The 13,231-nt window shown below is 41.8% G+C and overlaps 1 protein-coding gene across 1 annotated transcript in view; it reads right to left on the reverse strand.

The window, feature by feature from the left end:
- The window catches only part of SHANK1 (SH3 and multiple ankyrin repeat domains 1), an 852,931-nt gene extending 840,756 nt beyond the window's left edge, over window positions 1-12,175 (reverse strand). The window contains exon 1 of the mRNA XM_073602155.1: window positions 11,365-12,175. The gene's annotated coding sequence lies outside the window, so the exon portion shown is untranslated. The remainder of the gene's footprint in view (window positions 1-11,364) is intronic.
- Between the last annotated feature and the right edge of the window lie 1,056 nt (window positions 12,176-13,231).

Raw genomic sequence — 13,231 nt, forward strand, 5'->3', positions numbered from 1 at the left:
TCAGCCTATGTAACTTTTGGGAAGAAGAATTTAATGGTGATATGAACACCTTATCCTGATTCCATCTATAGAAAACGTAATAGATAACTGCTCACATTGAAAGGGTCCTTTAAGGTAAGAGCTGTGAAAATGTGGGCCAGACACAGATCCATGACTGTTTTGCATACACAATAATGTATAGTTCATATATTAGCATGGCATTTAATGTACACAGCTGAAGATGACTAAACACTCTAATAACTAACTTTAATCAGCTAGAAATTATCCTATATTTTCAACAACAATACTTCCTAAGTGATGGAACTGCTGGAAGAGGTTGAAACGAGGGGCTGCAATCACGTAGAACGCGTGAGTGAAAATTGGATTACCGCTTGCCACTTCTGGCAAGGCAGGCTTTTGTGTCCCCTTATTGGATAATCCAGCATCTTTGTTAATCGTTAAACTGTACAGGCAGCATAGAGTCGTCCCTTTATGTGCACACACCGAGGATTGCAGAGTTCACTGTGTCCTGGTCTTCTCTCTCATTAGTTTGATAAATGTATTCATATTGAGAAGTTAATTTGTTCTAATTGCAACATGCACAGCCAAGCGCAGGCTCCCTCTGCTTCATCTCTCCAGCTATGCGCAAGGCTCAGCTACTGCAAGATAACAGTGCCAATCTGCGTTTCTTTGTTTTATCCCGTAGGAATTTTAGATACAATCGCTTCCCACAATTCCCTGTGTCTTATGTCAGATTCGCACTGTCTGATCGGAATTAAGAGGTGAACGTTTATTTGTGAACAGTTAACCCCTCCAAGACCAGACGCTCTTCTGAGACAAGCCATGCAAAGACCGAAATTTGCAGCAATGGGTCACATTTGATCACATTATTTAGCTTCAAAGCGATAATTAACTCAAGTAGAAAACTGCTACCGTGGTGAAAAATTTGCAGTCGAGCAGCATGCACGCAGCATCTGTATGATGGGCGATGAAGGAAGAGGAGTCACCAGAGGTCACAGCGGTATAGCATTTAAAACGATGGCAGGCACATATTTAATTCCCCATTGTCATTGGTGAGAAATTAGTTCACGTAGGGCAGAAGTAATGTTTTCATCCAAGTGCAATAACGAGCTCTCATTTGCAAAATTCATCCTAAAATACTTCTAAGCCAGAGCAAACCTAATGTGACCTAGTTAAAAATAAATAAATAAATAAAACTGATTGCGAGAAGAATCTTTCAAATCAGGGTCTTTGAAACAATCTTTGGATCTGGGGTACTGAACTCAGTTAAATAAGCTACATTGCAAATGTTCAATATTTTATTTACAATGGAAATTGCATCTGATCATTTATGGCTGGCAAAAGCTCCTGCGACTGAGACTTTAGAAACAATGGATACATATATTTTAGTTGTCCTGCAAACCTTATTATCTTCGTCTTTATGAGGACATGTGAAGAAGGGGCAAACATACTGTTAGTGAACACCTGCACAAGGGTCTTCTGGAATTTGGAGTTCATTTGGAGTAGATGTGGAGTAGGAGGGTGCTGGGACTCCCTTCCACTGTCTTATAGACCTGAACACTGGTCACTTATAGGACGAGTAAATGTATAACCCTACCTCGGGTTTGTGGTAGCCAAGTGTTGGTGGACTGGAAGTGAAGGCCTATTTGTTATGGGTTCATGAATTTCAAAGTCTTCATTTATATCTATCCATCTTACTATCTACAGAAAATGAGTGTCTCCAGGTAACATTCGAACTGGGGGCCCAAAATTATTCTTGCAGGTGGACTTTCTCCACTATTGAAGAAGACACATGAAAAGCAGTATCAAGCAATATCTAAAGAGGTGTTGGAGCGATAGGCATGACAGTCTCTGGTTTTCTCATGATCGTTTGGAAGAACCCCCCCCCCCAAAACAAAAACAAAAAAAAACAAGAAACAGAAGTGAAAAGAATGACATGGTCTTAATTCCTTACTCCAACATGTCATCATTGTTGACTTCTTGTTTACTGAAGTCCGAGCCATTTTGCACTTTTTTGTATTACATTATAATGTTTTAAAACTGAAAACTGAATAAAAAGATTGAAACAGAAAAGAATGACATGATATTATTTATCTCATCTCTCTTTAGTTCTTGTTCTCTTCCAAACAGCCTCTCAAAAGGAACATCAGTGTTACATTTATTTTTGGCTTTACCTAACCATGGTAACATGCATACCAGAAAAGTGTAACTTAAATTAGACACTACAGGGTACATACAAAAGAAAAGTTGGCTTTAACGTCACACTTCAAAAATAAAATTTTGCAAGTGGGGAAAAAAAAAAAAGTGAAAAAAAAACTCCACGAGTCAATAGGTCCATCCAAACCCAGATGCACTGTTAACCTGCCTGATCTGTGGTATTGAGATATTCACTGCAGAGTGCTTATTTGCCAGGTAAACATATCTGCCTTTTGAACTGGTAAAGTGGTCCTTATACAAGTCCATGTGTTCCTGCCATTGATAGGGAACCTTTAGTCAGTTTGGGGACAGTCAGAATAGAAAGACAGTGTGACCATTAATTCTTTCATAACCTTTACAACTAAAAAAATCTGTGCCAATTGGATGTTCTTTGTGAATTTCCAATTCAATCCTCCAAGCAAGCCAATCTCTTATGTGATATGGTTAAGGGGTTCTTTGAACCCATAACTGATTAAAAGCCTTCTGTCAACGAGTGTATGAGCAAATAGCAGATCAGCTATTAAATACTGATGGCTACAGATCATCAATATGACAGCATACACTTATTTAGGTCTTTATCTGTACTTATAAAGGTCAATAAGGATATTCATATGGTTACATGGCACACCCTCAAGACCATGCTCTGCATTGACTTTTTAGACCATATGGCCAAAAGTGTCTGAACACCTGGCCATCACACCTCAACCTTATGGCCAAAATTATGTGCCCTTCCCTTTCCTGGCTAGGTATTAATTTCTGGTGTTTCGAGTGAAGGGTTCTGTTAATGCTTCAGCAAAGACATTTAAGACAACTATATGCTTACAACCTTGTTGGAAGAGCTTGGGGCATGCCCTTTTCTGTTCCAGCATGACTGTGCCCCTTTGCACAATAACAGTTTCACAAAGACATGGACACATTTGGTGTGGTGTATTTTAAGTGTCCCACACAGAACTTAACCCTAATAAACAACTTTGGGAATAACTGGAACACATGTGAGTTATGTCTTCTTGTCCAACATCTGTATATAAAACTTTACAAATGCAAACGTTGTCTGAATAGGTGCATATTCCAACAGACTCATTATACAGTTTTTTTAAAAACCTTCCCAAATGAAGGAGATCGTTATAGCTATAGAGGCCAACTCCATTTTTACACCAATGGTCTTGGAAGGGGATATACAAACGCTCATATACTGTAGATGTACTGGTCAGGTGTCAACAAACTTTTAGCCATATAGTATAAACAGATAGTCTCCCTAGAGCCTTTGTTTGATGACTAGTAGAAGTGGGGCATGCCAGAATCTGAGTGTAGTAGATGGGGAACTTTGATTTGGTATGCAATATAAAATCAATATGGTAAGGAGTTACAAGGATCCCTTTACTGATTACAGTCAGTGACTGATGACAATCTAACCTGAAAACCAAACATAAGCAGATTGGGATTCATTGGATCGGAAGAAAAATGAATAAGTCTAGCAGAGTCATTCATCCCTAAACACGAATGTGCAATTTGTGCTTAACCTCTATCACCTATTTTACCCATAGCAATAACCCATTGTACACGGACTCCATAGTATTAATCCAGTTTTGTCTGCCACCTTAAATAAGTGAATAAACAATATTCTGGTTGCTTTTGGTTACAGGCACGTCACTCTATCTGTGCTTTGCACCACATTATCAAATAAGATCACATTTCTACTGTAAGGGGACAATTACGCACATATCCAGTCCTTTTGCTCAATCAACACATTTGCAAAGATTACTATATCGATGCTTGATTGTTAGAAAAGTTTTCAATATTCTATAGACTCAGCATTTTTTTATTGCATTACACAACACACTAAATACCAATTAACCATCCAAACACAATGCTCTATCTCCACTGTTGATATGCACGCTGGAGTTCATTATGCAAAATATTCAACATCCAAAGCAAACTACACAATTGCGACTGATTAACAATGAATATATTCACATAATATTGCTTCAAAGGTTTCATTAGGCTGTATAAAAGCAAAAAAAAAAAAGAATGTTTATTTATTAAGGAGCATAGACAATGCACAATTGCCAACAACTGATTTTATTTCAGTGTATTGCAAGGCAGGATTGACAACACCTTGTCCACTGCCCTATTAATTTAGCCTATACAAACACACAAACACACACACTATATACCAAGCTTCTCATAACAGGAGAACATGGTTTAAACTTCATGCTAAGCAGTATATGCTGAGCATATTAACCAATATCTAGCGGAAGAATAGCAATATATGACTAACCATAGTATCAAAAGTTGAATGGGTGGTTGCAAAATTCTAGGAGTAATAATTACAAATAAATCCTGATATATTGTATGTAATATGACCTATTAGGAAGCAGATGAAGTCAGTTTTTAATTGTGTTAATTGATGGTAATTATGATCCACTCACTTGCAGCATTATTTTATTTATAAAATGGTATTAATGTTTCATTGCCAGTGCACAAAAATGGCTTTAACATTCTAAACCCTGATAGATTGTAATAAAACATGTTTCCATGTGAACAATTTTATTATATTTGGCATGCAACCCTGTCTTGGTTCAATTCCCAAGAATGGGTACGTTATTGATCAGGAGCTTCAAATTGTCAATACAATATTTTTTGCTCATTCCAAACAACCAAAATGTTGGTGTTCAGATTCCAAACACAGTGTATCCTTCATATGTTCTTCGTTGTATATACACTATATTACCAAAAGTATTTGGACGCCTGCCTTTTTAGCAGTAAAAAGGGTCGCTGGTTCGAATCCCAGCCACAACACTACCTGCCTGGAGTTTGCATGTTCTCCCTGTGCCTGCGTGGGTTTCCTCCCAAACTCCAAAGACTTGCTGGTAGGTTAATTGGCTTCTGTCTAAATTGGCCCTAGTATGTATGAATGTGAGTTAGGGACCTTAGATTGTATGCTCCTTTAAGGGTAGGAACTGAGGTGAGTACAATGTATATGTAAAGCGCTGCATAAATTGACAGCACTATATAAAGTACCTAAAATAATAATGGCATCCCAGTCTTAGTCAGTAGGGTTCAATATTGAGTTGGCCCACCCATTGCAGCTGTAACAGCTTCAACTCTTCTGGGAAGGCTGTCCACAAGGTTTAGGAGTGTGTGTATGGGAATGTTTGACCATTCTTCCAGAAGTGCATTTGTGAGGTCAGGCAAGAAGGCCTAGCTTGCAGTCTACCCAAAGATATTCTATTGGGGTCTATTATATTCTAGGCATTCTATTCTATTGAGGTCAGGACTCTGTGCAGGCCAGTCAAGTTCCTCCAACGCTCATCCATGTCTTTAAATTTTGCTTTGTGCACAGGTCCAAATCATTTGGTGGAGAGGGGATTATAGTGTGGGGGTTGTTCTTCAGGGGTTGGGCTTGGCCCCTTCGTTCCAGTGAAGGGAACTCTTAAGGTGTCAGCATACCAAGACATTTTGGACAATTTCATGCTCCCAACTTTGTGGGAACAGTTTGGGGATGGCCCCTTCCTGTTCCAACATGACTGCGCACCATTTCACAAAGCAAGATCCATAAAGACATGGATGGGTGAGTTTGGGGTGGAGGAAATTGACTGGCCTGCACAGAGTCCTGACCTCAACCCAATAGAACACCTTTGGAATGAATTAGAGCAGAGACTGTGAGACAGGCCTTCTCATCCACATCAGTACCTGACCTCACAAATGCGTTTCTGGAAGAATGGTCAAACATTCCCATAGACACACTCCTAAACCTTGTGGACAGCCTTCCCAGAAAAGTTGAAGCTGTTATGGCTGCAAAGGGTGGGCCAACTCAATATTGAACCCTACGAACTGGGATGCCATTAAAAAGTTCATGCTTGTGTAAAGGCAGGTGTCCCAATACTTTTGGTAATATAGTGTACATCTGTCTAAATAGGGATGATGGTACAAACCTATTAACGGGGTATAAATCATGGACGTTATTGGTCTAATTTTGGTTACAGAGTGTGTTCCTTATCAATCTGCAATGGTAATCTGCATTTGGTGGCCTCAAAATTATATGGAAGGTGGCTCTATGGAAGCCAGCCATTCTCAACCAGGGTTCTTTCAGGGGTGGCTAAGGGTTCCTTGAGCTGTGATTAACTGACCTCCCATCTGATAGAGCCTGCTTAGTTCCAGGTCCAAAGCCTCTTGGCAGAGCCAGAGGCATGACTGCAAGGGTGTCATTCTGGCCACCCATGCAAGAGGGCAATTCTTCCCAATTACTAACAGTAATGTAAGGGGCATTATCCCATTGACTTCAGTAGACTAATCTTACCGGGGGTTCCCTGAGACCTGCTTATTTTAAGGGTTCCTCTGGGGTAGAAAGGTTGAGAAAGGCTGCTCTACAGACACTTATGCCCCGTACACACGGTCGGATTTTCCGATGGAAAATGTTCGATGAGAGCTTGTTGCCGGAAATCCCGACCGTGTGTAGGCTCCATCGGACATTTTCCATCGGAATTTCCGTCACACAAAATTTGAGATCTGGATCTCAAAATTTTCCGACAACAAAATCCGTTGTCGTAAATTCTGATCGTGTGTACACAATTCCGACACACAAAGTTCCACGCATGCTCAGAATCAAGCAGAAGAGCCGCACTGGCTATTGAACTTCATTTTTCTTGGCTCGTCGTACCTGTTGTATGTCACCGCGTTCTTGACTTTCGGAATTTCCAACAAGGTTTGAGCCAACATCCATCAGAAAAAAATCCATGGATTTTGTTGTCGGAATGGCATAAGAGAGAGTGTTCTTCTGTTATAGTATTGGTTGTAAACACAACGTTATCAGTGAGCTATCAACCAGGGATCCCAATTATCTATATTTTAACAACCACAAAAAAGTAGTGATACATTGCCCAAAATACCAGTTCTGTATTGTTCATTGACTCAAATAACCAAGCTTATTTTAAAAAAAAGACAGTCGAAAAAACAGTAGCGATCTGCAAAGCACTATAATCCATAGCAACCAATCAGCTTTCACCACGGTTGCCAACATTCCTCAAAAATTGGAAGGGTGCTTTTCCGCGTTTGGTAAAAAGAAAAAACATCTGTGCACAATTGCTACCCCCTATCTGGAGGGGCATTCAATAGAACATGGGGGTGCAGGACCCATCAAAAATTGGCAAGCTGTCCTGCAAAGATAGGGACTTATGGTAACTATATTTTGATTTACTGAAGTCATATCAGTGATTATGATTTGGTTGCTATGGATTACTGCACTTTAGCACCGCTTGTGCACCTTGTACTTGCTAGACACAGCTCCCTATAAATTGTATGACTTATGTGACAGGATCTATTGATTTCCTATTTCAGCTGCTGGCCGTTCAGTCTTTGCACCCCAGATATATTCCACAACCTACAACTGCTACAGAAGATCTTTTTTTTTTATCCTGAAGGCATCTGTAAAAATATATTCAGTACATCAAGATACCAATGGACAGATTCAGCGCACACACACACAGCGTCAACATAAATAAATACAAAGAACATCAAGCCTACAAGCTTATTATTCTCCGTCTTCAATTTCAGCACTACAGCTGGAGACAGCTCATCCAAGCACTAAAGCCATTAACTCAATAACCAAATGACACCTTAAACAGCCCCGCTTCCCAGCACCGATTCCCCCCTCCACCCTGCCAGCTCGCTTTCCGCCACGTTATTTGTTTAGGGAAGATGGAAGCAAAGATGGAATAAGCAGCAAATTACCTTGTGCGGTATGGTAATAAGTGTGGGTCTGCCATGGGAAAAGTCAGCTGCTATCTCCTGCTGCCACAGTTTGAAAGCACACACTTCGCAATGATACTGACCTCTGTCTCATCCCCGATTTATGCTGGATGCGACCCTTAGGAATACTAGCGTGAGACACAATGCGCTGCTCATCAGTACCTACACACACAGGCATAGAACTGCTGAACAAGATTATGCAAAGAGTGTGGTGCACTGTAACCCATGGCAACTAAATTAAATTACTCTTTAGACAGATTAGGGCAATCAAAATAGAATCCTTATCAGTTGCTTTTGGCTAGGGGCCCTACACATTGCTTTTGGGGGATTTTTACACAAACACCCAAAATTGGAGCTCTTTCCTGCCCATCTGACCCATCATGTTTCTCTGGATAAATGTAATAAATTTTGCTGATCGATGTGGGCAATGGCTTTTGTTTCCAATTTCCTTTTTTTCAGTTTATTACAAATAGCCTCATACTGTACCCCATGTCTACGACTGGGGCGGATTTCATTCATAGACACAGAAATGTGTGTCAAGTAAGGCAAGACATGGCATGGAATCAGTAATCATCTTCCAAAGTCCTGACTGTGGTAAATCTATGAATGATGAAAGCTGATTGGTTGCTTTGGGATGCCAAAGTGCCACCAATAGGAATTCATTTTGTAATGGCCTACGGTAAATTGAAATCCAATTGCTATGGGTTACTGCACCCAGACTTATCATTACCTATTTAATAAATTGGTGGGTCTCAACCCAAATAATTGAGTTGCTCACATTCCCCATTCCACTTGGGCTTAGGGTCAGCGTACACATACAAACTTTGCACAATCAATTTTAGATTAATCAAAACTATGTAGCTATGCTTTTATATATTTTTAATAAAACTTTATCGGTATTGCACTAGTTCGGTGCGCCCTCCTTTATTTTCATTTTTCTCTTTAGTTGTACGAATACCCATTGTTCTGAGGAGGGCTGCAAGATTCTAGACTTTGCCGTAAACCCAAGAGTGGATCATATCACCCGTGTATAGCAAAACAACGGAGCACAGGAGAATATTGTTTTGTAAGATGAGCTACCTAAACCATCTAATCATTTACTATCCATTCAGCCGGGTCCTTGCACTACATAGCTGTTGATAGATCTAAGGCTAGGTTCAAGCTTATTAAAGCGCGTTTCTGCGGGGAAAGAAGTCCCTGACCCTTTTTTAAACCCTTTGTGCCGGCGCCTCCCAGCCCTTTAAGAGGTTTCAGATGCCAGGAGGAGGGGCGGGGTTTGTGATCATGTGACCGCCGTGAGTGGCTGTAACGGTGATCACATGATCGGAAAGCTGTTAGCTGCTGCTCACTCTGTCAGAAGCAAGCAGGGCGCACTCTCTCTGCACAGCTATGTCTTCTAATTGATACGCAAATTTGAAGCTGCACAGGGCCAAGGCCCACCCACCGAGAGGCTGCAAATTTGGGCACTTTCGCCACCTAGTGGTTAGGACACAACAAACCTTGTAGCACCCCTGCGCATCTGCTAACGACCAGTGCATTTTGAATGCAGCTCGGGAACGCAGGCGATTATGCACGTATTCCCAACCCAAACACATGTGAACCTAGAGTAAGGGCTCATTCACACTAGATGCATTGAGGCTACGCTGGCAGCTATTTTCAACACAGCTCCAACGCATAGACAACGCAAAATGCCTTGTTGCCTACAAAAATCCAGCATGTGGTACGTATTTTCAGGGCAGCGTGTTGCGCCGTGAACAACCACATTGCTACGCTGTTGCGGTCAACAGAAATGTTGCTCCTGACAGTTCAATAAAGTTCTGTGAAAGTAAGAGTAAACCATGCAATGCGCCAGGATCGGTGATTTAACACTGGGGGAGATTTAAGAAAACTGATGCACGCAGAATCTGGTGCAGCTTTGCATAGTAACCAATCAGCTTCCATGTTTTATTGACAAAGCCTAACTGAACAAGTGGAAGTTAGGAGCTGATTGGTTACTATGCACAGCTGCACCAGATTTACTAAAACTGGTGCACGCATTATCTGGTGCAGCTGTGCATAGTAACCAATCAGCGTATAACTTTCCAATTTCCAATTATGCTTTGGCAATAAAACCTAGAAGCTGATTGGTTACTATGTACAGCTGCACCAGATTCTGGTGTGCACCAGTTTTAGTAAATCTGGTACACACCAATCAGCTTCTATCTTCCACTTGCTCATTTAGGCTTTGGCAATATAAAACTTAGAAGCCGATTGGTTACTATGCACAGCTGCACCAGATTCTGTGTGCACCAGTTTGAGTGCCAGTTCACACTATGCGGTATGGGAGCTGCATACGATTTTGAACAGGAATCGCACCGCATTCCTTTTCAAATCACATACGATTCTTCAGCAGTGCGATTTAAAGCCATTATTCTGTATGGCACAAATCGCACCAAAATCGGGGAGAACCTTTTCTTTGGCCGCGATTTGGATGCGGTGCGGAATCTGCACAGAATTCACAGCGCACAAGTGTGAACCGGCACTTCGTAAATGCCCCCCACAGTGTCTTCCAGCACCAACGGCTGTGCGATCAGGGGAACTTGCTGGTATTAACGATCCCTCTCATACAATCTCTGTACTTTGAGAACCTACCTAAACTATATACATTGGTATCCAATCAGTCAGGCCACTATATAGTTGTTGGAACATCTAAAACAGATTGTGCAACCAGATTGTGAGGTGTGTGATGAGCTGTAACCCAAAATTCACATAAACTGGCAGCCTATGGCAACCAGTCAGGTCAGTTGACAGTAGTTAGATCAGAGAAACAGAGTTTATGTTTGGTTGCTATGGGTTACCAAACTTTGCAACATCAATAATTATACTGAATCAGCCCAGGTGAATGAAGCTGAGAATTTTATCAAAACCAACCCACAGCCGCTAGAGAATTACAATGCCCAGCAAGCAATCTGTAGTACCTCCTCCAGCTGCACCAACCTGTACACATGTGTATTGCTGTAATTTTGGTCATCAGACATACGTAGGAGGTGTAGTCAAAGATTTGCTTACATGAGCTTCATAAGGATGGGCAGGTATGGTCTATTTTGATTTGAGCCATGGACCTGGGTAAGTCCACAACCAATTAAAGAATATAAGCCAACTGTTGACCACTGACACCCAAGAAAGACATATTTATGACACTCTTGCAACCCATGGACCTGTGTTGCAAGGCTTGCTGGATCATGTGGTTCCCCAACCAATTAGGGAATACAGGCCAACCGTTGACCACTGACACCCAAAAAAAAGACGTAATTATGACCCTCTCGAATTCATACAGCAAAAGATATTAAGGCATGCAATGACAAGGCTTTTCAGTATTGGTATGAATGGGAAGAAGATGCCAGAGCTGACCTCATACTGGGGTGCATTGCTGTGTCCTACCTGCTGGATTGCTGGCAGTGTGCGGACAGGAGTGAGGACCCAGTGCTGCAGGCCAGTCACCGTGCTCTTTTGCTTGACATCTCCACCTGATCCCCTTTGCAAATCCCTAGATGTCACTCCTTCAAAGCCAATCTATCCCAGAGTCCTACTCCTTCATGCACTCAGTCCAGGATCACTGCAAGCAGCAGTCTGGCTGCTCCCAGCTTAGATGTGGCAGTGGGATACACCGTCTTCCTCCCACTCACAAGGTCTGGCTTGCTGTCTCCTGGTTTGCAATCTCCAGCATCAGCCCTGCAGCATCATGTGCATCCTTGCAGGGATATTTTCCTTGTCTAACGTATCAAAGCAATGAGGCGACTAAATACATAAAAAAGTCATTTTTCTGCTCAGGTTCCTTGGAGTGCCTTGTCTGGGTTCTTCAGCATCCCAAGAGCCTTCTCCCCCTTCTCCAGATGAGAGGCTGGCTCTGCCCCCTAGAGTAGCTGTCCCTGGTCCTGGTCCTGCTCCCTCCCTGCTGGCAGGTTGTATCCTTGGAAGGTGTTTGTGATCTCTAGAGGCTGCCTAGCAATGCTGCCACGATCCACTCATCTTGGATGCTCATTCTGGTCTCTCCATGCTTTTGTTCTGTGTGCTGCACCTCTCTTGGAGTATTGCACAGCTCTCTCTAGTGTTGATTTGCCACACTGCTGGAATTTTTTATTTGCCGTTGAGGAATGCTCTGGGTGAAAGTGTGAGCTACTGCTGCTACAAAAAGGAACAGCTCAAGAACCATCTATGCATTTCAAAGAAGGCATTTGCCATCCCTAAAAGTAATATTAAAAGGCATAGTCTATTTTTTTTTTTTTTTAAATGTAAAAACTGCACCCCTTTTAAAAAAAAAAAAAAAAAAGATAAAATACGCATTTAATTGTCTTTTTTAAATGTAATCTGCAAAGCTCCGCAACTAGCAGGAGGACAGTTCAAAACTAATCCTAGAAAGAATTATTTTACTTATTATTTTTTTTTTAGTTAGTCAACTAGAAGTGGATTCAAACATGCTTGGGACAAATAGACATACACTTAGACAAAAAAGTCAACAAAAAACAAAAAAAGGTGAATAAATTTAAAAAATGTAATAGAATGTCTTTTGAAAAGTCTCCACGCCATAACCCCCCCCCCCATTGTGCTTCACCTACTGTAAACTTGCACACTGTGCAGGTAGTATATGAAGAATTGGGACTACATTTCCAATGATTATTTGCCCACATGTTACACTACACATGAATACCCTAAGCATGATAAGGATCCTGGCCACACCGCACATACATGCCCCAAACATGGCACCCAAGCGGGCACAATGCTAAGGATCCCATTCCCAGCCACATTTTGCAGTGAACAGAACCCAAGTGGAAAAATAATGTTAAGCACCCTAGCCACAATGTGCATGGCCCCCATAAGTACAGCACCCGAGCACACACATAATAAATAAGACCTGGCTGGAAGAGTGCATGTCAGGGTGGCGTCAGGGTGGCTTCAGGGAGACCTGAAAAGGAACATAAACGTGAAAGTTGTTACCAGCGCCACTATTTCCAGGGATCTGGTGTGGTAGTATAGTAGGGTTGTCTGCAGCTGGGATAGGTCGAGGAGTCTAGACCCACAGTTGAAAAACACAAACAAGGTGGCTTAGCAATGGCCGAGTAAGGACGCATCTGAAGAGAGCTCCTGATCACCCCGCCATATCCCGCTGAATTGACGGTGTTCCATGCATGTCAGAGAGGCATGTTAACTACTAGACGTTACCGGACAAGATCGTCAGCTGGAGGTAACCGTCCCTCTACCCCGAGCAGTGGCATTCAGCGATACTTCAGAGGTTCACAGAGAGTGTCGC

Source organism: Aquarana catesbeiana, linkage group LG10 (assembly GCF_042186555.1).
Source record: "Aquarana catesbeiana isolate 2022-GZ linkage group LG10, ASM4218655v1, whole genome shotgun sequence".
NCBI classification, from domain to species: Eukaryota; Metazoa; Chordata; class Amphibia; order Anura; family Ranidae; genus Aquarana; species Aquarana catesbeiana.